This window comes from Equus asinus, chromosome 16, assembly GCF_041296235.1.
Source record: "Equus asinus isolate D_3611 breed Donkey chromosome 16, EquAss-T2T_v2, whole genome shotgun sequence".
Lineage (NCBI taxonomy): Eukaryota > Metazoa > Chordata > Mammalia > Perissodactyla > Equidae > Equus > Equus asinus.
The window spans coordinates 25,935,076-25,961,669 of record NC_091805.1 but is presented as its reverse complement, the minus strand read 5'-3'; the positions used below and the strand labels follow the sequence as shown (position 1 = coordinate 25,961,669).

The 26,594-nt window shown below is 43.4% G+C and overlaps 1 protein-coding gene and 1 long non-coding RNA gene across 8 annotated transcripts in view; one reads left to right on the top strand and one right to left on the bottom strand.

Moving 5' to 3' along the window:
* Positions 1-16,936, bottom strand: part of LRRC8D (leucine rich repeat containing 8 VRAC subunit D) — a 111,052-nt gene extending 94,116 nt beyond the window's left edge. The window contains exon 1 of one of the 7 annotated variants that reach the window (XM_070486804.1): positions 16,137-16,936. The gene's annotated coding sequence lies outside the window, so the exon portion shown is untranslated. Of the gene's footprint in view, positions 1-14,472; positions 14,834-14,908; positions 15,027-15,343; positions 15,665-16,136 lie in introns of those variants that run through there. The other 6 variants (XM_070486799.1, XM_044748962.2, XM_070486801.1 and 3 more) reach the window with 6 other exon arrangements.
* On the top strand, positions 15,601-26,347 carry LOC106831570 (uncharacterized). Its single transcript, XR_001398200.3, has 2 exons — positions 15,601-15,877; positions 25,324-26,347. It is a non-coding gene; the product is annotated as an uncharacterized lncRNA (long non-coding RNA).
* The last annotated feature ends 247 nt before the right edge of the window (positions 26,348-26,594 follow it).

Genomic DNA, 26,594 nt, shown 5'->3' with positions numbered 1-26,594 from the left:
ATTATAAACTTTTGACAGATTATTCATCAACTATTAAACTAAACCTAGCTAAACGAATTCCAACCACTTTACATGCATTGACTCAATTATTCCTGACAACAATGCTATGAGGCAGGAATTACCATTACCTCCATAGTGCAGATCAGGAAACAGACACAGAGATATTAAATAATTTGCTCAAAATAACACTGCTAGCAAATACCAGAACTTGGGCAGCCTGGCTGGCCACAGAGTCTACTTTCAACCAACACATTTTACTACCGACAGGGCACAGTTGGATTGGGCTTGCTTTCTCCAGCATGAAAGTTCACGGGGACTATCCCATGGATATGGCAGAAGGAGCAGTGTGAAAGGCTCAGAAGTTTTCCTTTTTGCAACAAGAATGTAACCACTGGTTGCAGGGGGTCAAGGATGCAGAGCCTGCTACATGGTTGCTGAATAATGAATATTGAAAAGATATTTGCAGAATGGAAAAGCCAAGAAGAAGGGCTGCTTCCTCACCTTGACCAGAATCCTGGATTGCAAGGCTCCAGGACTGTCTGGCTACAGCACAACTGAATTAGCAAAGAAAGGAACGCAATGAACCCCGTGTACTTTGATCTTGGAGAAGCATTTGATACAGTGTCTCATGAAATCAGGATCACTAAATCAACTGAAACTTATGTGGCTACAAGAACTACACAGGAATTAAGCAGGCTAGAAAGAAAAAGCCTGGATCTATCTACTAGTATGATGAAGGAAAGAACCATAGGGAACAGCATTCAATGTGTATGTAAACGTAACAGAAATTATACACTGTTATAATCAAATTTGCACATAACATTAATCTGGGAGGTATGAAAAGGGCAAATGAGGGCAAGCCATTTGACTTAGTTAAATTAACAGAGAGGTAAAGGAAAACAAGAAGTTCGGTTTCATTTTTGAGATCCCTTTAATTTTCAGGGAGGGGCCAAGATGCCCAATGGCTAGGAACCGCCTCTAGACCCGAAATGCCAAGACTGTGCAAAGTCAAGCAGTAGTAAATAAAGTAAAGCAAGCAATAAGTAAATAAGTAAATAAAGTAAGCAATAGTAAGCTTGATATATTTAAAATTCTAGGACCTTAGGTCTGAACTTTAGGAAGTATGATCTTATTATTTCATACGCCACCAGTAAAGTTTCATGGGAAATAATATTCCTTTCAACAAGAAGACTTTGTTAGCAAAACTCTAAGAAATCAAGAGGCTCAAAGACTGAATTTAGAGGTCAGATGAAAAAATCAGTGGTGTATGTATAATCTGGCCCCACTACAAATATGCTGCACAGGCAGAAGGTCATGAGAATGGTTTGCAAACATACAACAGAATAAAGAACAGTGGAGAAGGAAGAGAGAAGAGAGCTAAAACTTGGACTAACATTATTTTTTTAAGCATAAATTATAATTTCTAATTTCTTTAATGTTGAGAAATCACTTCTCCCTTGGTAGAAGTGTTTGCCTTCCCAGCAAAAATTATACTTTGAAAGTCAGTAGTTGATTTAGAACTCAAGAAATGGGAGTAAGAGAGGTCTGTAACATTTGGAAAAAATAGTCTAAATTTGGGCTGGGTCCCAGGAAATGTGCAAGTGAGCATCATTTCATTCAACTCCTAAGAGATTGAAGAACTGAACTTTTAGCTCTGTAACCATCTTTTTTTGTTTGTTTGTTTATTTAGAATGGAATATGTAGGATTTCCTTGGTGACTGTTCATCGATGGTCTCTCATAGAGCCTGAGCTCTATGATGAAGAGGCAGTCACCAAGGAAACCCTACAAATTGCATTTCCTTCTAAATAAACAAAAATAAGGGAAATATAGCACAAAGACATAAAGATTAGAGCCATACTACATTCTAGATACGAATGGGAAAATTTATATGAAAATGACGATGATCTGAGATTATTATTTAATATTTATAGAGAATAAAAAGCAAAGCATAAAACCAAATAGACAGATCCTCCCCAAGGTGTGATTATTGGTCCCCACCCCATGGTTTAAAAATCATCCACACAATGACAAACCCACAATTAGCCTCAGCCCAGAACCCTCTCCAAGATGTCCTATTCCTTCCACTGGCTGCACTCAGAGTCACATGCAGGGCCTTTTAAACACAATTTCCCAGGCCCCACCCCAGATCCACAGCATCAGAGTCACTGGGGTGGGGAGGCTGTTCTCAGAGTTTGTACCTTTAGGAAACTCCCAGGTGACCCTAAGGTGCAGCCCGGCTGGGGCCCTCTGCTGCAGACACTCTACTCTTCTTCACTACACCACCACAGTCACTGGAGTCAGGGACGAGAGCAAATGATTTCCCTGCTCAAGAGCCTTTAATGGAGTAACCTTCAAAGGCAACGGAATGAAGTCCAAACTCCTTAGTCGGAGCTCCAGGCCCTGTGTAATCCATCCCAAACTACTTTCCTGTCCTCCCTTCCTCCTGCATCTCTTACTCTGTCACAGCACCTTTCCCCAAACACATCACCTACTTCTTCCACGTCTCCATACTTGGCTGCCCCAATGTGCCCTCAGCTCTCCCACTCTTTCCCTACCAGTCACCATCTTTCTCATCCTTCAAGGCCCCGCTTGTCATTTTCCTTTGTGAAATCTTCCCTGATCTTTCCAGTCAAAATCAGCCTCTCCTTCCTCTGAGAGAAGGTCAAAAGCATTTAGCTCGTGCAGGAATTACAGCATACGCTGCACTCCGTGCTGACTTATACTCAACTGTTTACAGGCTGGTCTCCCCCCGAATGCAGGGTGTATCTTACTCACTTTTCCGACTGTGGATGAAAGACACACCTAGGCTCAAACTGAAGTTCTTCCAATTACCTACTAGCACTGCAACCCTCGGTAGGTTATTTAAACACATTGAGCCTCAATTTTATGATCTTTGAAAAGGGACAAAAAAAAAAAGATACCTGCCTTCATAACTGATGTGAGGATAAAACATGAAAAGGGAGCCCAAAGTGGACCACCTAAAATGCACCAAAACGACAGCTGTTTTTATTACTAATTTATTTCCTATCGTACTAGAATGCACTGCAGATACAGTAAGTGCTCAAAAAGCATTTGTTTTCATTAAAACAAAAAAAAGCATTTGCTTTCAAAGTAATAAGCAGTGATTTCTTAAAGCCCTTTCTCCTTACCCAATTTTGTTCTGTTATGAAGGGCATTTCATAATATTTCTATTGAGAAGTCATCTCTTACTCCCCTTCCTTTCGTACAAAATTCTAACTAACAAGCCCAGTCAGTGTCCCTCCTACTCCAGCTTGGCTTTTTGCTTTGGACTACAGTAACTGCCTGCAGCCACAGCGTCGCTGCCCAGAGAATCGCCCGCTTCACCCTTACAACAAACAGTACTTTGTAGGCAAACTGGAGGCGAGCCCAAAGTAGGAGGGGGAAAAACCAAGAAAAGGAGTTCAGGCCAGAAACTGAGTCGACACCCGCACCACGGTCCACACTATAACACAGGTAAGGAGAGAACAGAAAAGGAAAGAGGCTCAGATCAAGGCAGACCTTCCCCAACTCTCCCAAGCATCTGCCTCACCACTCACCCATGGAAAAGGACGCCCAAGACTCACAGAGGACACGCTGGTCCACGCACTGCCTAACATACATGGCTATTGTGGTTAATAAAATATTGTCATATCTAACAGATTCTTCTCCTCTCCAAACCAATCATATTGCTGTTATTGTCTCCTCCACCATTTACAGTGGATAAAACCTAAGTCTTGACATATTCAACGTCATACAGACAGCAGAAGAGAGTGCCAGGACCAGAACTCAAGTCTTCTAGACTCCAAATCTTTGGTCCTTCCCATTGCCCTACAGTAAGTGTGAAAAGTAATTTTAAAAATGTTCTCAACTCACCAAATCCACTAGCTGTCAAGCTAAAATAGTTTTTTTGCTCCTAAAAACAATGTAGTGCCCAGAGTAAGGACTGTCACAGCACACGGCCTCAACTGCAGCCCTGAGAGTGACCAGGCCAGCATTCTAGCACAGCATTCCAGGAAGCCCCTTTAGCTTTCTCTTCCTGGATGGAAACTGTCTTCCCATAATTTTGTCTGTTTTTTTGGTTTGGGGAGGAGGTATTAGGGAAGGAGTATAATTTCCTTTCTTTTTTTTAATCAAACCCTGATCCTGAGTTTAAAGCTGAGGTGATGTGGAAAGCAAAAGACTCTCTAAAACAAATCTGTGATCCTTGTTGTGAGAAAATACCAGAGGCAATAATGCGGTCCTCAGAAGCACAGATCCTGAAGCCATGACTGCCTGGGTTCAAATCACAGCTCTCCCACTTCTAGCTATGTGGGCTTGAGTTCCTTGGCTGCTCCCGGTGATGCTCACAGTGATGGGGAAGTGCAGTCAGACTGGGCACCTGGGCCTTGGTGTCCTCTGCTACAAAATGGGACGCTGTGAGGAGTCAATGAGCTAATATACATAAAGCGCTCCACACAGTGCCAGGCATGCGTGAGTACCACGTTAAGTGTTTCCTATTATTATTTCCAGAATAGGTTAGTTTCTAGGATTGTGTTCTTTTCTCAAGTGCATCTTTATAAAAATGTGAAAGAAGTCTTCTTGTACAATTCGCTGATCCATAATGTGCCAAACCAGCATAAAGATTATTTACAAGTTTCGCTTCCTGATAGGACCTTCCATGATTTCCATCTGTGGACTAGAGTCTCTGGAAGAACAAACAGTGGAATTCTAAGAATTTTTCTTCTTCCCAGCAACAGTGCAAGGAAATCCATACCCATTCTCCCAATACTACAAACTGGCTTCCATAATGAGCAAAAAACTAAGACCCTCATTGCATTAAACCAACTAATGTGGGGTGCATTTTTAAAATGTGCTTTTTATTCTGAAAGCAACTGAAGTGTTAAAAATTTAAAGTTACACCAGCTGAGAAAGACAAGGTTCAGGTCACACAGGGATGACAGCCCTAATACTGAATAAAACCTGCTGATGAATCAAAAGGTTTCCTTCCCAGAAAATGCTGAAATTCCAGGAACAATGTGCTATACTTGGGATGATTAAGAGAAAAATGCTTTTAAAAATCCCCTCTCAGGCTAGAGTCTCGACTCAGCTGGTGATAGAGATCTACTAAAATACCACCTCCCTTCTCTTTCAGAGAGGACGTATGTACAACAAATTATACTCCAATGATACAAGGATTTTCCCCAGAAGAGCAGATAAAAGTCAGGACAGGAGCCCTAGTTGGGTGACAACACAGGCCTGGGGTCCCATCCTGCACAGGGGCACCCAGTCAAGGAGAGGGGCTCAAACCCCTCTCCATTCAGCCTACGCCATTCTCCGAGCAGCATGCCTGATGGGGCAGATGCAGCCCAGCCATGCAGCCCTGAACCTCACACAAAGGACTGTGGGGGCTGCTGCAAGAGGCGCTGAGCACACCAGCACTCCACAAGCAAAACAAGCTGGCGTCCAGAGGCATCTGGGAATTGGGGGCTGCCATGCATACCCCCTTAGTCAATGCTGTGGTTTGGGAAAAAAAATTGTTGGTTTCTCCTCGAACATAGCCAACTTTCTACAATGCAAACCTTTTCCAGCTTTCTGGCTTTTTGCTATTGGCTGTTCTGTGCTCCCCTCTTCTTTCCCTTACTCCATATTCTCAGTTCTGACATAAACACTTTCCCCTCCTTTTCATGCCAATTCTCCTTTTGCAGGAGCCATAACACAAATGAACGTGCACACACTGGGTATGGCAAACTAATAGCATCCTGCCCACCCACGTAGATTCTGCACTATTTCTAAATATTTATCCGGTCATAATTTTCCCTTTCTCATGTAAGGACTCCTCTTTTTTCTCCCTCTCTTCCCTATTGTCCCTCAAACAATTTTAAGATATAAATAAATCTTCCTCTTCCCTCATCTTCTGGGGTAGATGACCTCATTCTTCACCTCCAAGCTCCATTCTTCACCTCCAAGTGGCACTTACCCTTCATTCTTATTACTGCGCCTCCTGCCCCGCCCCCATACCTGTTATCATCTTCTAGCTGCTTCACTCTCAAACTCTACATGTTTCTCCCTGAATCTACAACTCCTCAGACAGGACAATCTTCAAATGCACCCACTCCAGACCAAATTTAAAGGGCAGAAACTGTTACCATTACAAGTACGGGGCTTTTGTTTTGTTTTGTTCTGCTTGGGGTGGGGAGAGAAGCATAAAACAATGAAATCAAGTTTTGATTTGTTTCCACTTAAACTGATATTAAAAGTGTCCTGTGCTTTTATTCAAATCCTATGCTTCTGTTTATTGGGCCACGAAAGGGCTATCTACCTCTAAGGGCCAAAGCTCGTGGGCCGTATCTAGCCCACAAAGCTATTTTGTTTGGTCTGCAAGAAGTTCTTATTTAAAATGTTGAGTTAGCCAATCTTTAAAATCAGGAGATACTTAAGTAATAATCCAGATTTCTGACTTACAGTGAAAAATCAGAAGATCTGGCAAGATTGGCCCACATTCCCATATGGCAACAATTGGCTGCTGAATAGATCTGCTAAGCAGACCCCTTTAGACAGGACCTGCATTTTCTAGTTGAGCCCAGGTCCACCCCCCACTCCCTCCTGATCACCCTCCCTGAGGCTGAGTCCCAGCTGCCATAAATCATCTCACAGGAGGCCTTGTTTGGTCTTTGCTGGAGACCCCCAGGCCATAGCTAGTCTCCAACTCTCTCTCTCGCTCTCTCTCTCTTTGGTTAGTGCAGAAATTACAGATGTAATTATAAAGTTTCTGTTTGGTACAGAATTTTCCAGGTACAAATAATGTATAAGGAAAAGAACATAAAACTAAGCAAAAAGGAAAACATTCCACAATAGAAAAATATTTGAAAAGAACCAAGTTAAAGAAAGAGGAAAGTCTCTCTCCGTACGAGTGTGTATAGGAAGGGGGAGCACTTGTGCGAGCTGTGTAACACTGCAGACCATTTCCCAATTTGTACCTCATTAATGGCTCATGTTAATACGAAAAATAAAACTGCTAAGGTAGAAAGTTTAACGTAATGAATCTACTCTACTGAAATGATCACACTTGAGCATAATAAACCTCTAAGTAAAACAGACAAGTGTGATCATTTCAGTAGAGTAGATTCATTACGTTAAACTTTCTACCTTAGCAGTTTGAGAGAAGATGGATCATGATTACTTGTTCCTAATGGCATATAGCATTTAGTCAGCAAGTATTTGGATATAACACCTTAACAAATATTAGCTACATCTTTAATATTTGTGTACAGTAGTTACTGTAAGGTCAGATCTAATTGGGAAGAGGGTGCTTAACGTGTGTTATTACAAGTGGCATTCTATCACCAATACTGGTGACAAAAGAGAATAGGGCTAGAGAAAGCACCAAAACAAGTGGTTTTAAACTACTCTCTCAATTCTAGGATAAACTTTCACGCAAGTGGTTTTACCAACAGGTTGATATTTTCTAAAACCGCTGTGGGCTGATGAGAACATTGAAGACCTGGGTGCCAGCACAGCTCTACTCTTCACAGCTGGGTTCTCACCTTTCAGAGCTGATCCATAAATGAGGAGCACAAATTAGATGAGTTGTCTCTATACCTCAAAATCTGACTCTCATTTTTGTTTTTTTAACAGAGATATTAATAGGTATTATAAAATGAATACAAAGAAATCTAAGAGAAACGCGAACAGTAGATAAGAGAATAGGCTTTGGAATAAACAAGACTACTGTTCCACCTCCATCACTTCTGTATGATTTTTCTGCAAATCACATAACCTCTCAAGCCTCAGTTACCTCATCTGTGAAGTGGGAATAAATCCACCTCCCACTCAGGACTGTTCTGAGGATTAAATGAGAATGCATGTAAATTCCAGGGGCATAGGTTTGGACAATCAGTCAATGCCTAATAAATAGCTATTATTGTTAACTTTGAGTATTCCATAAAGTGTCCAATTACTTCCTGACCAGTTAAATTTAAAAAAACTAGTTATATATAATAAACTGATTTTAAAAGCTTATTCAGTAGGGTGCCATTGCAAGCACCATGGGAGCCATTTTCCAAAGAATTTTAATTTTCAAACATCTCTTAGAACTGGGTTGGGAACAATCCGTGAAGAGAATTTTGACTGATGGCATTTCATACACAATGTGATGGCCATGAAACAGTCCTGTGCCCATGGTGTGAGATCTAGAGAGACGGCTTCCTGGTGGTCAATATCCTTCAGAGAGAAGGGTTGTCTGCACTTCCTTTCTTCTCCCTGCTTTGTACAATTCATTGCAGTGTTGGTGATCTCTTGATGCTGAGATTTAGCAGCGAAATTTATGAGTTGCTGGGGAAGTGAAGCCTTCTTTGGCAATGTTCCTAACTATTCCCAGCAAGCAGAGGAGGAAAGTAAAAAGGTTTTTAAGAAAAGAAATGTTCTAATGGAATCTAACATCGATATATATGAGCCTTCCCCAAGAGCAGGTGTCAAGAGGAGGATACAGACATCTTGGAAACCTCAGAGCAGTGGTAATTGCTACACTTTTGATTTCCTAGATCAGGAAAATTTCAAAAGGAAGACTATCCTAAAATTGCCAGGTTTTAGATGACCAAGAAGTGACAACAAAAAGCAAACCATCACCATCCTTTCATAAAAGGAAAAAAAAAAATTAACTCCTCAAAGTAGGACAACCCAAGTTTTTTTTTTTAATAAAAAGGCCCTTCAAATTCAATTGAATAAACTTAGCACTAAAATTAAAATGGAAAAGATTGCTGCATTGTCTTTATTCTTACTTTTCCACAGGCTAACGAAACTGTGCACCCACTCTAGAAAAGACTGTTCAAGAACGGATTGCGAGTTGGCCCCATCACGCTATCCAGTCCAGGATGCAGTATCTCATGGAGGCACCAAGGGCCACACTGTGGACCATCCGCTGTCTTGGTCATCACCTTCCAAGGATACAGATGTATCCTTAAAGCTCCTTGTTTGTCTTAATAACGAATTGTGGGCTGCTCAGCCACAGATGTTTCAAAACCTTTTGGAAAGCATCTTCACTCAGACCCCAGCCTTTGTGTACAACTATGTAAGATGATGGTTCTCAGTCCTGGCTGCACATCAGACTCCCTTGTGGGCACAAAAGACTCTTTTCAAAATGAACTTCCACTCCCAGAAATTCTGATTCAACAGGAATGGAGGAGGGTCTGGGCTGTGTAACTTTAAAATATTCCCCAGACTGATTTTGATGGCAGCCAGAGTTTCGAAAAACTGGTACCATATTTTTTTGCATTCATCCTGAATTGACGTCTTATAAGGCTTTAAGGTATACCTCTTTATGCATTCCTTCAGGCAACAAGTATGGATGGAGGGCCTGACATGTGAGGAGCACTAGGAAATTAGTGGAGAACAAGACAGGTATATTATGCCTTTACCACGTTGACAGAGCACTGGAACCTGTAAGACAAGGAAGCAGGCAACTGAAATACCACATTCTAATTTGCTGGGATTAGGTGAATAATCCAGGTTTCCTCTGTCCCTATCGTAGTGGTTTTATGGGCTTCAATAATCTCTCCTCCCAGCTGTCTTCTTTCCAGATACTAAAAATCTTAAGATTTTTATCAGAAAACAGATGGGCAAGGCCCTGTGCTCATGGAGCTTCCATCTAGCAGGAATGTCTATACTTTCTACATATATACCATTACATTGGTCAACCAGCCCTGGTGTCTTTCCTAAAGTCAGGTGTCCATGCTATGAAGAGAGCATAGTAGAAACTTAATACTGTATTTTCTATTTTGTTTCCAAAATCTTTTTGATGAAGCTTAGCATTTCCTGTCCTTTTTAATCTGCAACAGCAAGTTGGGACGACATTACAGAAGTATTTTCGAAGCCCTTCCCTGGGTTTTCCCACCAAAATACCATCCTACGACAGGTCCAAGATTAATACCTGACCTTATATTTGTCCACAAAGAAACTCACCTGCAAATCTTTTGATGACTAACATATCCTAGTATGGTTTCCCTGGAGTAAATCCCCATTGGTTAGAGATTTCATAATTCAGAAGAGCTTACTGTCAACTGTAAACCTAGAAATTCCACTGTGTGCATCTTCTTTTGGATCAATTATGTAAATAAGACCTGAGGGACCCCACTGTTTACACACCTCCAAGCAGAGGAGAAATCTTTATCCTCAGGCCATTATTTGTGGTCTTTAAGGCAGATAGATTCTAATGCCTGCTCTGTCACTACATGTGTAAGCTGCAGCTAATCCCATCACCTCCTTGTGCCTCCATTTGCTCACCCACAAATTCAAGCATCGATCCCTTCCATCTATAAAATTATTTCTTTCTTTTCAAAATGATACACTGCATCCTTAATTCCAAGATGACTTCAACTTTGATACAGCCTTTGAAAATATAAAAGGACAATATCTGAGGGTTTTCAAGTATTTTCCCCCTTGAGAAATCTCATCTATTCACAAAACATCCCTTCTTCTCACAGGCATAGCCTTCATCTCCAGAGGATATAGACAGGTTTCCCATGTGGCCAGTACAGAAGTGAGAGCAGGCAGACTGTACCATCTGGACAGATAACACACCAGCAAGGGATTGGGCACAATGGACATTCACAACAAAGAGGGTGCACATATTGGCTATGAGAACCGGAATGTTGTTCTAGCACTCTCGACACTGTTGGATGGCTACCACCTGAACCAAGTAATTTATTTAAATCTAGTTTGTTGGATAGATCTAGAACATTTGGAGAATCTGACACTACGTTACCTAGGATTTCTGACCTGCCTGCTTCAAAAGACACCTCAGAATCGTAATTTCCTAATGTCTTCTCAGTGAAGACACAGGAAATCTGATAAGTATAAAATTACATCGATGACAAGCTAAAGCCTAGTTCTGGGAAAAAGGCTTGTTTCTAAGTCCCAACCCTCTTTCCTTCCCCAAATGTGAAGCTATCACTAATTAAGTATTTTGGGCATAGTGGCAAAAAGAAAAGGAAAAAAAACTTATCCTGAGTGGGAAGCAAGCTCATACATGGTTTTTGCCAGTACCAGTTATCCTGTTTACCTCTTCACAAATTTCAAAAGCAACTCTGATCTGGCAAGCTTCAGATTTGCACAGAACATTACAAATTCTCTTCCAGATGTCTAAACAGAATTACAAAGACCCCAGAGGATGGAGTACGGATTTCAGAAGCTTGCAACAGACTCAAATAATTTCAAAAGGGCACCTTAGGTGCAAACATCTGCAAGAGCTAAATGCAATGTAGTTGGGCCACGAACACAGATTTCTCAGAAGCCCCTAAACTAAAAGCAACCCCTGCAATTCATCTCCATCACTTAGCACCCTCGGCTCTCAAATAGGACCAGCATTGCCAAACTACCATGTTTCATATAGTATTAATACAAGTGACTACAAAGCTTTTGGCAAAGTCATCCTCCACTCCTCTGTCATATTGATTAGAAGGCAGAATCAAGATTTTAAAATCTCAAAAGACCTGAAGACTGGACCAAAATAAACAGGATAGCACTGAACAGGGACAAAAAACAAACAAAGTGACCAAAAAACTTCCACTCAACTTCTCAAAAAAAATCTGCTCAACAAATACAGGATGCAGCAGCCCAAACAACAAATATCTGGGAGTTCTGACTATCCAGAACCTATACATGAGTCTGTGCTAGGCACTGCTTGGAAAAAAAAAAAGGCAGTTTTGTAAGCTTAAGCTGCATAAGTAGATGCTTATGCCTTGGTCTCAGGAAAGAGCTGTCCTACTGTACTCTTTGTTGACCAGATCACATCTTAATTATCATCTTCAATTCCAGACACTCGTTAGTCTTCAGGAGAGATGCTGACAAACTGAGAAGACAGCTAGAAACCATGTCCCACACAGGACTGAGAAAAGAATTGGGACTATTTTGCATTGAGAAAAGTTAATTGGGGGAAGGGGGGACATCATACTGTCTTTGTGCTTTCAAAGGGCTGTCCTGTGGAAGGGGGTCATTCTAAAGGAATAGAATCAATGGAACAAAGTTTCAAGGAGGCAGTCTTCACTTCAAATAATAATCATACACACAGTCCAAAGATATAATGATATGTCTTCACAAGTACAGGGTTCCTTGTTCCTGGGGGTGTTTAAACAGAGGCTGCCTAGCAAGCGTAAGAATTTACTAAAATAAAGAAGTCAGACCAGGGCCTCTCTAAAATTCCAAATCTGAATCTATGACTCCCCACTTACCCAATATTATACTGCCCTGCTAGCTCATTTGCCATGATCTCTTGAAAATGCCCTTTTCTTCTGAATAGGATTTGCCCAGATCCTAAGCACTTCAGGCCTACGCACAACAGAAGTCTCGTAGATTGGCTTCCTAACCTCAGCGTCCCTACTCACGCATCAAGAACCACCCTCCTCAGTGCCTGTTCCAAGATCCAACTTCACAGCAGGCTTTAAGTTCACCCTCTAGGGCCAGGTTCTCAACCTTGGCACTACTGACAGTCAGGACAGGATAATTCTTTGCTGTGGGGGGATGTCCTTCACGTTACAGGATGTTTAGCAGGATCCCTGACCTCTACCCACTAGATGTCAGCAGCACCTCCCTCCCAGTTACAAGCAAAAATGTCTCCAGACATTGCCAGATGTCTGCTGGAAGGCCAAACCACCCCCTGTTGAGAACCACTCTTCTTGAGGCAAATGATTAACACTACTGCCTTGTGGTTCAAGTTTTCCACTAACCAGCTTCCCTCTACTTTCCTTCATCAGTCCTGTTCTCTGCTCCAGCCAGGCAAACCTATTTACTGGTTTTGACCTATGACACACCTCAAAGCTTCCCCTAATCCGTGCTCCTGCCCCCTTCCCCAACACACAGAACACTCCCCTCAGGTGCCAAACACCCTTTCCATTTCAGCATTCCTTGACCTCCTAGACAAACACAATCCTTTGCTTCTGGTGGTGTCCTCGGCGGTACCTGTCCACTCTCTGTTAGGACAAGAATCCTCTCTTTCATTGCTAAGGCATCGTAGCCCCCACTCTAGTTCTCTGCTTACTCCTGGTACTCAATAAACACTGACTGGTGTTTCTTAGAACATCAAACACCAGCTCCAATTATAAGTTAAAAATATGTGAAATTTCTTACCAACTACCACTTCAAGAACATGTGTGATCATGAGTACGGTTTCGACAAAACTTTGACTTTTTCATAGCTAGTGCCAATTTTCCTACGGTAGTGAGACTGAACCAAGACTAATTTCCAAAACACAGCTACCAAAACAATTTAGCTATTGGAACATGACAAACACATCAACATTATCTAAAAGTAATCAAAAAATGCCCTGTACAATATAAAAATAAGGAAAAAAGGCCAAGTTTTGACCAAGTTTTTTTTTAATTCTGTAAACCTTGGCAGGGAGAAAAAGATAGAAGTATGGCTCAATACTTTAACTGTTGCATCATACACTACTCAACGTGGTAACGAAAGGACCAGGGGACTGGGTCAGCTAAGGACAGTTTCCTCTCCAACCTTTTAATGTGTTCAGTTTTAATCAACAAAGTACACACTCACACGCCCTCAATAAAAACGAGACAAACCTACAATAAAATGCTCGCATATAGAAATGAACCATGCCAAGTCAAGATTTTGGATTTTTTTTTCCCCCAGCTCCGTGGACGACCTAATCATTTTATGGGAGGCTCCCTAAATAACCTAGACATCAAATACTCCAAATCACCTTTACAGGATCCCTATTTTAACCACCTAATTTTCATCTCAGGATCTTTCCTATCTTGCTCTTGCATTTTAACAGGGTTTTAGTCAACTGATGTCGAAGACAGGAGAAGCCACAACTCTATCCCTGTCCTGGGAGATGATCCGTATCTGGTCAGTTTTTATGGACCGTAAACATAAATGCTGTCTGAAGACCCCGTTTACTGGTTATGGCGCAGGACTCTTCCCACAGGTCTGTAAGCAGAGGCCCCAGAAGCGTTGACGGGGAAGATCTGAATCACTGTCATTCTTGGCACTTGGAAGTGCCCGTTGGTTGTTTATAGAGGTAAATAGCCCTCACCATTTCTGCAGACCAGAATTCCCTGCCTGTCCAGTCTTCCAACGTCCAGCACAGTACACGTAATAGCTGCTCAATAAACGTTGCCTAAATGGAATTTTATTATCAAAGCTGCTAAGGAAGTTTTCTCTCTCTCTCTTTACTCCGGTGTCTCTTTCAAAATATGTCCTCACACTTTTCTTTGCAGAATAAGAAATATTTTTCAAAGTTGAGGAGGAGGAAAGAATGAACTCTGCAAAGCACAGGGGCTCAAGTTGGGCTCACAGTCGGCCAGGGCTCCCCAATTCACTCCTATTCCCCATCTCTTTGCCGACCTCCGGAAAGCTCCCTCCCTCTCACGTTTGAGCTTCTTTCCGGCAAGCCTATTTCCCACCCGGGCCACACCCCCCGCAACCGCGTAACCGCTGGGGTGGCACACCCCGCCTCTCCCCCTCCAGCAGGGACCTACCTCTCCTCCCCTCGACCTGGAGCAGCTCTTCTTCACTGTGTCTGGCTTTTTAACAAACCAAAAGAACTCATTTCTTAACCCGTAAGGGATACCCCAGATAAAGGGGGACAGAAAGAGGAAGGTCCCTTTCAACCCTCCAGTAGGCGGAGGTGATGGTTCTCTGGGCAACCACCCCCAAATCCTACTCCTTTGCAAGACCCAGGACAGGATTCGCGGGGAAGTCCCGCTCCCGAGTGCCCACGCCTCCAAACAAGCTAGAAGCGGATTATACCGGTACCCAACCCGGAGATGGCCCGCGGCGAGCTGCTGCACCTGCGGGCCCCCTGCGCCCTCCCCCTGGCGCGGGGGCGGGGCGCGGCCCGCACTCCCCGCCCAGCTCGCTCCGTGAGGGAAGGGGGCGAAGGGGAGGCGTTTCTGGAGAAGTTAAAGGGCTCACCTTCTGGGCCCCGGGCCAGCAAGGCCCGACGCCGAACACCCACCTCCTGGAGGAACTCGCGGGGCCCTAACCGGGTCTCCCCGCCCTTCCGACTGGGCGGAGGGAGGCGAGAAGGGGAGCGCGCGCGAGGGCGAGCGGGAGGGAGGCCGTCCGCGCGCTCCTCTCGAGGCCCCACCGCCGGCGGCCGAGGCGCCCGCCGCTCCCATTGCCCAAAGCGGAACAATCTTCCGGGCCCGGGCGGTCAGAGACGGGAGCCCAGCCCGGCCCCGCTCGCCGCCTGCGCCCCCCATCCCCCGCCCCCAGTTCCCGGCTGCAGCCTCGGCTCAGGCCGCGGCGCCGCGGGGCAGGACGCGGGCGCCGGGGGGCGCGCTTCGACCCCGGCGCGGCTCCCGCCCGCGCAGCCCCCGGCCCCTGCCCCGAGAGGGGCGCACCAACCTTGGGGGGCAGCCCGGGCAGCCTGGCCGCCGAGCCCCGGCTTAGGCTGAAGCGGGAGGTGGCGGCATCACCTGCGGCGGGCGGCGGCTGCACCGGGACGCGCCGGGGCGGCGAAGACGCGCGGCGCCCTGGACCCTGCTCCCGCGGCCCCGCCCGCGGCTGCCACCTCGAAGCGCGGCGCAGGAGCCGGGGCACCACGGGTGGCGGCAGCGGCGGCGACGGGAGCAGCAGCACATGACTCTGTAACGGGGGGAATTAGACAAAGCGTAACATGGACTCCGGGCCCGTACAGGCGCTGCAGCTCCGGGACCAACCGCAGCCGGCGAGCGCCGCGACTGGCTCGGCCGCAGCCAATGGCGCGGGCCCGGGCCTCCATGTGATTGCGAGCGCTTTCCCTGGGTTGTCCTGTGGCGCCCGCCGAGGGTAGGGGCGCTTCCGCAGCCGGCCGGCCGGGCTGACTAGAGGGGCGTGTGTGGCGAATGAGGGGGCCCACGGTCGGGGACTGGCGGCGACAGGCTGCTAGACGCCTAGCAGGTGCGTGGGGCGGGGAAGAGCCGCAGCCGCAGAGCGCCGTCGCCGAAACACTCATCTGTCAAACAGCCACCTGGGCAGGGCGCGGTGCCAGGCAGCCGCTGTGGCCAGCGGGGAGCGCGGCAAGGTGGCCTCTTCTGAGTCTGTCCTCTTTACCAAAACTCGGATATTAGGACTTAGGGAGAAATGCAATGATAGGGTGGGGGGAAATTTGCGTAAAAGTAATCTAAGCGGCTTCCAACCCTAAAGAGAAAGTACTTACGTGGGATTTGGGGCGCACACAATTTTATCTCGGCACGAAGAGCTTCCTGGCCACGTTCGTTCGGTCTCTGTTATTAGAATATACTAGACAGTAAGTTCTTGTTTTAATCTGAGTCTACTCTTTTTTCCACTGCTTTTTGCCAAAAATATCTTGTATCTGACGCAGGCGGATGAAAGATTGTCTTCTGCTTGGAGGCGTTTTCCAACCTGATAGTTTTCCCTCTGGTTTTTGTTATAAGATCGAAGTAGATTTGCAGTCTTTTTCGTGGGTGGGGAGAAGCAGGGGTCGAGAAATAGTCAGGAGAGATGTTTGGAATTGTTGACCAATGGTTCCACCCCAGTACTTTGATCCCTCTCTCCTTCTATCTGAATCCACCCGTTTGTGTGAACAATGGGAAGTCTCATCTCTTTTCTCCCAAGATCTCTCCGTGTCACTGAATGTTCAGTCAACATTCCCTCGGCATCTAAATGGTCTTCATAAGCTGGCTGCGCAAAATGTTACAGATAGGACGGTGTGGGCGCAGCTGTAGCGAGGCACTAAAGAGAGTGGTTTTCCAAGGTTTCGGGAAAGGCTTCAGAGAGAAGGGGTGATAGAACTGACTCTTGGATAGTGAGCACTTGTTCACCAGGCGCTGGAAGTAAAGATGAGCAGCCTGACAGGAAAGAGTATGAACAGAGAGGTCCAGAGCACACTCGAGGGACTGTCCTAGACTGCTTACAGGATGACACTAGATTTTGAGTTCTTCTGACCTTCTCTTGCTCTCTCACTTCCCTTGCCCTGTCGCTCATGCCAGCAGCCTCTCCTATTCCACACACCCAGCCAAGAAGGAGGTGTGTGGGCGGGGGCTGTGTGACGGGTGATCTCATCCCGGACCAGATTTGCCGATCTGGGAGGTTAAAACACTTTTACAACTGTCAACATCTAGTGGTGTGATATTTTGATTGAAAACATCCCACTATTATAATTAATTTGGAATGTTTTGTTGTTTGTAAAAACACTTTGTTCCACGTTTTGATCTTCCCTGGGTTTTAAACTATGATTCTAGATTTGAGAGAAATGTCATTTCAAGATGGGTATAAATTGAGAAAAGAAAAAAGCAATATTCAGAAAATAGTCAACTGTGGAGAAACAGGTAATCTCATACACTATAAATGTGAGTGCAAATTGGGTGACTGCCTTTGGAGGACAATTTGGCAATTTTGGATAAAATAAGTCTGTGTATTCTTTGTGATCAGGCAGTTGCACATCTAGGAATTTATACGTTGGGAATATGTTTGCAAAAAATATGTATTCAGAAATATTTACACGTGTGCAAGTTTGTTTATGCAGCATTGTTTGTAATAGAGGAAGTGTGTAATGGTGTAAAAGTCTAAACACAAAATCCCAGTAGGGAATTACTTAAGCAAACTATGCTTGATCTGTAGAAGGAAACCTCAAGCAGTCATTACTAAAAATAAGATGATACCAATGTGGAAGAATGTCCAAAATCTGTAAGTGAAAAAAAGCAAGTTGCAGAACATTATCAATAGCATAACCCCATTTTTATTTGTATTTTTTTTGTCATAAAATATACATGTTATTAAATGTATGCTTAGGGGAAACCTGGAAGCATGCATATCAGGCAGTTAACAGTGATTGTCTGGATGTGAGATTAGCTGGGCTGTTCACTTTCTGTTAAAAAGTGCTGTGTGTTTGAATTGTTTTTATGTGGAGCACATATTACTTTGATAATAAGGAAAATAATAAAAATTTTTTAAAGATAAAATTGGTAAAAGCTCTACCCATGACAAATAATGAAAGGTCACTCTGACGGTCTAGGATGTAAAAAATTGTCAGCTTCCCCTATTCCCCAAGGAAAACAAACAGGAAGGAGGCAGCAAAAGACAATGACTGATTTGACATTGGATTCAAAGTTAGGAAATATGATAGAAAAGGAATCTGAGGCTACTTGAGACATGTCTGAAAGGATGAGCTGGGGGAAACGCAATAAGGCTTCAAGGAAGTTCTAGGGAACGAAAACCTAGAGCGCACCTACTGTCTTCTGCTGAGTTATTGTGGTCAGGGATCAGCAACTGTTCCAGCACATGGTAAATCTGTACAAACTAACAACAGCTAATGCAATGCCTATGATGGCTCAGAGTACTTTACAGATATTCACTTTGAGTCCTCACGGCAGCCCTCTAAGGTAGATACTATTAGTATCCTCATTTTTTAGACAGGAAACAAAGGCCTGGAGAGGTTATATAAGTAACACAAAATCACACAGTCTTTAAGTGGCAGAGCTAGACTTTTAAGTCAGGCAGCCTGGTTCCAGAAGTCCAAGCACTTACAATACTGTCTAAAAGGACCATGTAAGATAAATGCCAATGTATGTGCATCTCTTTCTACCAAGTATTGTAATTCTGAGGTGATTCTGTTTACCTAAACCATAGCACTTGGCATGCCATAAGGCACTCAATAATACTTATTGAATGAATAAATAATTGACTTTCCTACTAGAGAAGAAGCTGAGCCCCTTGGAGGAGTGATTTTGCATTGTTCCTTTTTTCATCAGCTAGTAGAGTGCCCAACATGTGGTAAGCAATATGAATTTCAATAATCTGTATACGTGTTTTTGAAATACTGTGCAGTGATCAAGGTTTATAAATGGGTCCCAAATACAGTGGGGTAGCTTATGAATAGTATCATGATGAACTCCTTGTAAAGTGAAAAATAGCCCTGGGGGGAAGGGGCTAAGTCTGAATATACCTGCATAATTGTACACAGATAAATGTAGACTATGTCTGCTTGGAAAGTGGCAGTAATGCTGAAGAGCTAAAGAGATGCAGGATTTCAAATTATTTGAGCCTCTCTCTTTTTCTCTCACTTCTCTTGGTCTGAAATGGAAATAATAATAACATATATCAAGTTATTTTGAGGCCAAGGATTAAATGATGTATGGAAAGGGCTTAGCTAAGTGCCTAGAACATAGACATTGCTCAGGAAATGTTACCTATTATAAGTGTATCTATGTATTATAAGTGTGACCAGATTTCTTAATCTATGGTGACTCTATGAATACTAGAGCTAACATAATATGTGACATCTGGGAGTTCATATACATATGTTTACACTTATAGAAGAGGGGCTCAGCCTAAGCAAAGGGTAAAGCAGTTGTCTTCTCAGCTTTCTTCTTCTGCACTGCCTCCCAATTTCCTCTTCTTTCTATTTCTTTAGATAGGTTAAACCTTTTCACTTCTTAGACTAATTTAAACTCTCAGCCTTAGAGGTAGGAAGCAAATTGTCTCCCTTCTTCATAGCTGAGGAAAATGAAATTCTGGACAATTCTGGAGACTAGACTAGAAATGAGCAGGTTGAGGGAGGAGAAGAGTGTGGAGGAAATGGAACTGGGCAGAGTGTGTGGGGTAACTCTCCATGAGTTCTGACATAAAGTAAGGTCCAAAGAGGAAGAGAAATTGCCAGACTGCTATAGTTAGAAATAACATGGTGAAATTGAAACCAGAAAAACTAAGGGTACATGTCTTAATCAACCACAATGAGCAGAAAGAAGTGGCCTTATGCATTCTAAAATGGATTCATAGAGTGATAAAATTAGGGTTGCCTATCTAGGTAAACTAGTGCTTCTTCATTGATAGCCCTTCACTGGGGAAATTAAAAAAAAAACATAAAGAAACACCAAATTCAACCTCTTGAGGATCTGAACCCATATCCCCTGCCTTCTTTATCCATGCTCTTATCAAAAGTCAGTCCCTTCACTTTTGCATCAGCTCTCATCCAATCTCAAATGATAACTCCAGAAATTGTCTCCTGTCTTCTATATCATTGATTTTCCCTTCTTTACTCGGTGAACGCCAGCACTATTTTTTTAAAATGTTATTACTTTTCCTATCTTAAGGAATAAAATTTCTGTTGACCCTGCTTTCTCCACTCCTCTTCTCTCCTTTGCATTTAAACATCTCAAAAGAATTGTATAAATATCTCAAAACAATTGTATAAACCCACTGTCTCTAAATCCTTTCTTCCCGTTTTCTCTTCAACTCAATCTAATCAGGGTTTTTCTCTCAATGTATCACTGAAACTGATGCTCCCAATGTATCTGGTGACTTCCACTTTGCTAAATATGGTGCTCAATTCTTGGTCCTTAATTGACTTCTCAGCAGCGTTGGACACCATTGACTACTCCCTTCTCCTTGGTGAACTGCCTTGTCTTGCCTTCCACGACCATGCACTGACTCCCTTTGAGGAGCTCATCCAGTCAGATAGCTTTGAATTCCCTCTCTATGCCCACAACCCCACATTTATATCCCCAGCATAGTTCTCTCTCCTGAGCTCCAATTTGTGTTTCTAACTGCTCACTTGGTTTTCCCACTTAGACATCTAATAGATATCTCAAACTTAAGTTCAAAACCAAACTCCTGATTTCCCCTCAAAACCTGTGCAACTCACACAGCTTTCCCCCTCTCAGTAAACGGCAACTCCATCCTTTCAACTGTTTAGGTTAAAAGCCTTGGAGTCATCCTTGACTCTTCTCTCTCTCACAACCTACATTGAAACTATCAGGGAATCCTGTTGGCTCTACCTTCTAAATATACCCCTCCATTGCTCCACCTTAGTTCCATCGACCAATCCTCTCTCCTGGATGAACTCATTAGCTGCTTAACTAGTCTATGTGCTTCTACTCTCGGCCCATCCCTCCCTATAGTCTGTTCTCAACAGCAGCCAAAGTGACCCTTTTAACATGTAAGTCTAATCATCTCATTCCTTTGCCCAAACCCTATGATAGCTCCCCATTTTACTCAGAGTAGAACCAAAGTCCTTGCAGTGACTTGCAAGGTTCTCACATGATCTACATTCCCTCCAGCCCCAAATGTTGCTTACTCAGGGAAGCATACGCTGACAACCATATCTAAAATTGGAACTCTCTGCCTACTCTCATTCCTCTTACCTTGCTTTATTACTTTCCTCTGAGCACTTATCATTTGATTATTATATATATTTTTTGTTTAATATCGATCTCTCCCTACTAGAATATAAGTCCTTTAAAAAAAAGACAGTTTATAGGACCAAAACAAAGAGACAACCCACCAATTGGGGGAAAATATTTGCAAGTCATATATCTGACAAGGGGGTAATCTCCATAATATATAAGGAGCTCATGCAAATGAACAATAAAAAAGCAAACAACCCGATCAAAAAGTGGGTGGAGGAGATGAACATTTTTCCAAAGAAGATATACAGATGGCCAATAAACACATGAAAAGATGTTCAACATCGCTAATCATCAGGGAAATGCAAATCAAAACTACACTAAGGTGGCCGGCTGGTGGTGCAGGGGTTAAGTGCACACATTCTGCTTCAGTGGCCCAGGGTTCGCCAGTTCAGATCCTGGGTGCAGACATAGCACCGCTTGGCAGGCCATGCTGTGGCAGGCATCCCACATATAAACTGGAGGAAGATGGGCACGGATGTTCTTCAGCAAAAAGAGGAGGATTGGCAGCAGATGTTAGCTCAGGGCTAATCTTCCTGGAAAAAAAAAATCCCCACTATACTAAGATACCACCTTACGCCTGTTAAAATGGCTATAATCACTAAGACTAAAAATAAATGTTGGAGAGGGTGTGGAGAGAAGGGAACCCTCACACATGCTGGTGGGAATGCAAACTGATGCAACCACTATGGAAAACAGTATGGAGATTCCTCAAAAAACTAAAAATAAGACCCACCATATGACCCAGCTACCCCACTACTGAGCATCTACCCAAACAATCTGAAATCAACAATCCAAAGTAACATATACACCCCTATGTTCATTGCAGCACTATTCACAATAGCCAAGACATGGAAGCAACCCAAGGGCCCATTGACCGATGACTAGATAAAGAAGATGTGGCATATATATATACACACGCACAATGGAATACTGCTCAGCCAGAAAAAAAGACAAATTCATCCCATTTGAAATAACATGGAAGGACCTAGAGGGAATTATGCTAAGCAAAATAAGCCAGACTGAGAAAGACAAACACCATATGATTTCATTCATATGCGGAATATAAACAAGTACTGGGACAAAGAAAACGGTTCAGTGGTTACCAGGGGAAGGGGTATGGGGGGGCCACTGTGGGTGAAGGGGAAAACTTATGTGGTGACAGTCAAGAAATAATGTACAACTGAAATCTCACACTGATGTAAACTATTATGAACTCAATAAAAAAGAGTTTGTCTTGCTCACTCATTATCCCATGTGTTTAGAATAGTGTCTGGCTCATAGTAGGCACTCAGTAATTATGGTTTAATGAATGAATGAATTTTTTCCAGATTTCTAATCAACGTAAACTCAGGGAAATTTTTCCGAGGAGGAGATTTTTTTCATATGCTGTTCTCTAAGTATCTGTTAACTGAGAAAAAGCCGTTCATAGTCAGAGTCTCCAAATTCAGACCTTTTACTAGAACAGCACCGAGTAGTTTATGTGGCAAAGAAGAAACAGCAAAACATATTGCCTTTTTGCTAGTCCCTTAGCAAGCAGGAAAAGGAAAACAACCTGACCTGAGTGAACAGAAAAAATTATAAAATAATAATTCCAAAGTCCTAAATTATATTCTTATTAAGGAAACTATTTAAGCAAAGTAACACAATAGTGAAAAGAATGTTACAGCAGATTAAACAGTCACTTCCTTGTAACATATTACTTACTTTAAAACTGTCATATTGTGTAGTAAAGTTGCTATCTCTTCTAATCTGGCTAAAAGAAAAGGTTTAAGTGAAATGAAGGGACGTAGACGTGACATAAAATAGCAAGCGGGGATCTTAATTATAGTTTTGTTGATTGAAAGTTGAAATGACACAAAAATCCTGAGAAAAAGCACCATAAAAAAGGAATTGGGCAATACTTTGAAACAAAACAAAACAAAATCAGCCCCCAAAGCAAACTAATTTGTACGGTCATTTGAAAAGAGGAAGAAAGAGTAATTGCTGTTGCCAAATGGTGAGCTGACTGTTTAAAAATCCTCATGGAACTCAGTCTGTTAGGATGTCTCGTCAGAGCTCTTGTCTGTGGGAAGAGAAGATGAGCACAGCCAGAAACCTTAAATGTCAAGATGAGGCTGAGCAGTGCTTGGGCTGGAGAGAGGAATGTGGAGGACAGGAAGAGAGAAGCCAATGTGTGGGGTTTTCTTACTCATGGGTGAAATTCTAGCATTCTGGTTTGAAAGATTATTATGTCTGGGCACTGTCTGAAACTACATCTGACAGCTCTTGAAAACAGTGCGGGCTGGAGATGATTTGAAAATAAAATTTAGACTGAGAGGTTGTGTTCATGAAACTGAGAGTCAGCGTTGTCCTAATGCGAGCTGCTCCTTGGGCAATGCAGCTGTATAGGAGGAGGCAGCAGTCCATCTCCTGTTCCTGATCATTCTCGAAGTCAGAGCCTTTGCTCAGCCCAGGTAGAGCACCTGAGCCCAAGGGGACCTAAGGCTGTGAGTCTAAATCTGAACACATGAGACTAGGTGACCAGGTTCCTTCCATTCCTAAGATTCTATGATGTCCCCTGAAGTTTATCTCCTTTGCTCTAATAGATAATTCCTCTTCCTTCTTTCCTCGTTAGTGTTTACCTGATCTCCTAAAAATCTCTACTCTTTTTCTCTCCTTCTAATGGAGTAAGAATTTTGTGAGTTAACTATGTGAGTCTCTCTTCTCTTTTTGTGTGATATGTGGGTGACAACCTGTAGACCCAAAGCCTACAGATATGTTTCAACTGCATAGTGTTTTCTTAAAAAAAATTTTTAATCACTTGCCAATATTTAATAATCAGGAAATGTCACATAAATATCCAGATTGCCAGCACTTTTAACAACTGAAACATCTGGAAAACCTGGATTAATTCCTGCATAGCAAATCCTCCTGGGACTGAGTAGCCTGCCCCCTTCCAGCTAGTTCTCACTGCAATTCACAAGCGCCTGGGCCATTCCCCATTGTCCCTGGCTCTGAAGCCAAGAGGGACAATTGCCCTTTATTATTTTGTGTACACTATTGTTTTTTCTAAAACAGAGAAACATTTCTTGGTACCATTCTTAATATTCCCTACAAAAGTGATTCACGTTTCCTATACCCAACCGACATTTAAACTGCCTATCCGGCTGCTCTAGGAATTTGAGCTTGTGATCCATGGTTTGTGTTACCTGGCTGCTTTCTCAGGTTTTCAGAAAGGAAACATCTAAACAGAATTCAAAAATGAAATGGTGGAATGCCTTAAGCCCCCAAAAGCGCAGCACAGTAAATAATTAGTATAATTATCAGATGGTTAGACTAAGGAGGTACTTCCAGCTAGGACTCTGATATTCATACCTTATAAATCATTATATTTTCAGAGAAACTTAGTCCTCAAGCAATCCTGTAAGGTATGTATCACTACCTCCATTTTTACATATGCAAAAACCAAGGCACAGAGAAGTGAAGGGATTTGCCCATGGCCACCCAGCTAATAAATGCCTGACCCAGAAACCAAGCCCACATTTTTGAGGCAAAGTTCACTGCTCTTTATGGCACATCATAGCTGCTGCAAATCATCCTTGAAAGTCAATATGCTGTCATTCTGAGAAATCTTTAGAATGTTCTCTACCATCAACTCAATAACATGTTTCAATGCCTCACAGCCCAGCTAGTGAGGAGAAATCTTGGATGATCTTTGACTCATACCCTGCCAGCCCCCATATCTAACCAGGTGAATTATCCTATTTTTCCTTTAAAGAACTATTCTACCCAAATGTTTCTCTCCATTCCCTCTATAAAATCCATTGGCTCACTCTTGAACTAATTTAATGGTCTCCAGCTGAGGTCCTTACACAGCACTCTGTGCCCCCTCCAATCTGTATTTACAGGAAAAGCAGATGGCCTTGTAATACAGCTTCCTGGTGCCATTGCTTGTCTCAGAAACTTACAGTGGTTTCCTGACGCATTAGCTATAAACTAGTGGGTCTGATGTTCAAGGTCCATCCTTGTGGATGCTATGATGTTGTTCCCAATACCTGCTGTCCTCCTCTGTGGGAGAATTATAGTTTCCCACCCAGTGACTTCAGGCTTGGCCATGTGACTTGCTTTGGCCGGTGAAATGTGAATGAAAATGACATGTACCACTTTTGAGAAAGAGCCATTCTGGTTTCTCATCATCTTTCTTTTCCCTCTTCCTAGAAAATGGCAATGTGCCAGATTGGAGCTGCTCCTTCAGCCTGGATCTTAGGATGAAGAAAATGTGGAAGAGTTACAACCAGCATGGAGGCTGATCCTAGGGCAACGGGGACTTATAGGAGGAGGCAGTCCCATCTCCTGTTCATATGAGACGACATATAACACGAGCAAGAAAGCAACATTTGCTACTGTAGCCACTGAGAGTTTGAGGTTGTTTGTCATAGGGTAGCCCAGAGAGAGCTGACTGTTGCAGCCTCCATAAGCAGTCTGTTTCCTTGACTCCACACACTATGCTCCTTTCCCAGGGCTCTGTACAGAGCATATGCTGTCCACAGCTTTTCTAGTCCTCACAGAATTAGAGCCACTTAACTCACACTATCATTTTGCTTCATATCAATTTAGTCCCAAAAGATGTGCTCAGAACTTGCTGGCTCTGCCAAGTTCTCCAGGGTGTGGCCACAGGAAATCTAGAAACCTGTTGATTTTCTATTAGTACATACAACAGAATGATCATACAAGCTGGCCCTTAATAGCAAATAGTTGGTGCACTAATTAAACATAGCAGTGCGCTGAAATAGGGTCCAGCCCCAGGGCGAAATCCTCAGAAGACTGATCCAAAGCCCCCATCTCATGAAAAACCTGTTTTCTTCATGCCCAATTTTTGTAGTTCTCACTACCTGCCAACCTTTCCTATTCGCCCTTCTGACTCTGACCCAGTCTTTAAGACCTGCCTCTCATGAATCCTCCTACTTTTCAGGATACCTGCATAGATGGTGGGAAAGTGCCCAGGGACGACGTAAAACAGCAGTGTGGTGCCAGGAGCCTGGTTAAACCCCAAGGCAACTGTCTCCAGAGTGCTCTAGCACTAGGCTGCACCAAGGAGGCAAGGAGACGTTCAGAAGTTTCCAGAGGCAAATTAGGATCAGAAGCCAAGGGAAATGGAATTGGGCATCAGAAAAGCAACACTGGCATGAAGCTGTAGACAGCAGGCAGAATCATTGGACGGAGAAGGATAAAAGAATGGTGAGAGGAAGTGCAGAGTGGGTGAGGTTCAGCAGTTGTGACACCACAACTGCAAACACGGGGCTTGAGGCAGAACATTTCTTTGTGTAGAGGCTGGAGGGTGTGGCAGCTCCTCCTTCAAGGATCTTCCCTAACTACTTTGGTTCTCACAGAAAACCTAGGCCACTGGGCCAAGCCCTCCAGGTCAGCCCTGGTGCATGAGCAAGGGTTCTAAGGTCATGCCAGGGAGGGCACCTGTTAGGTGTCAGTCA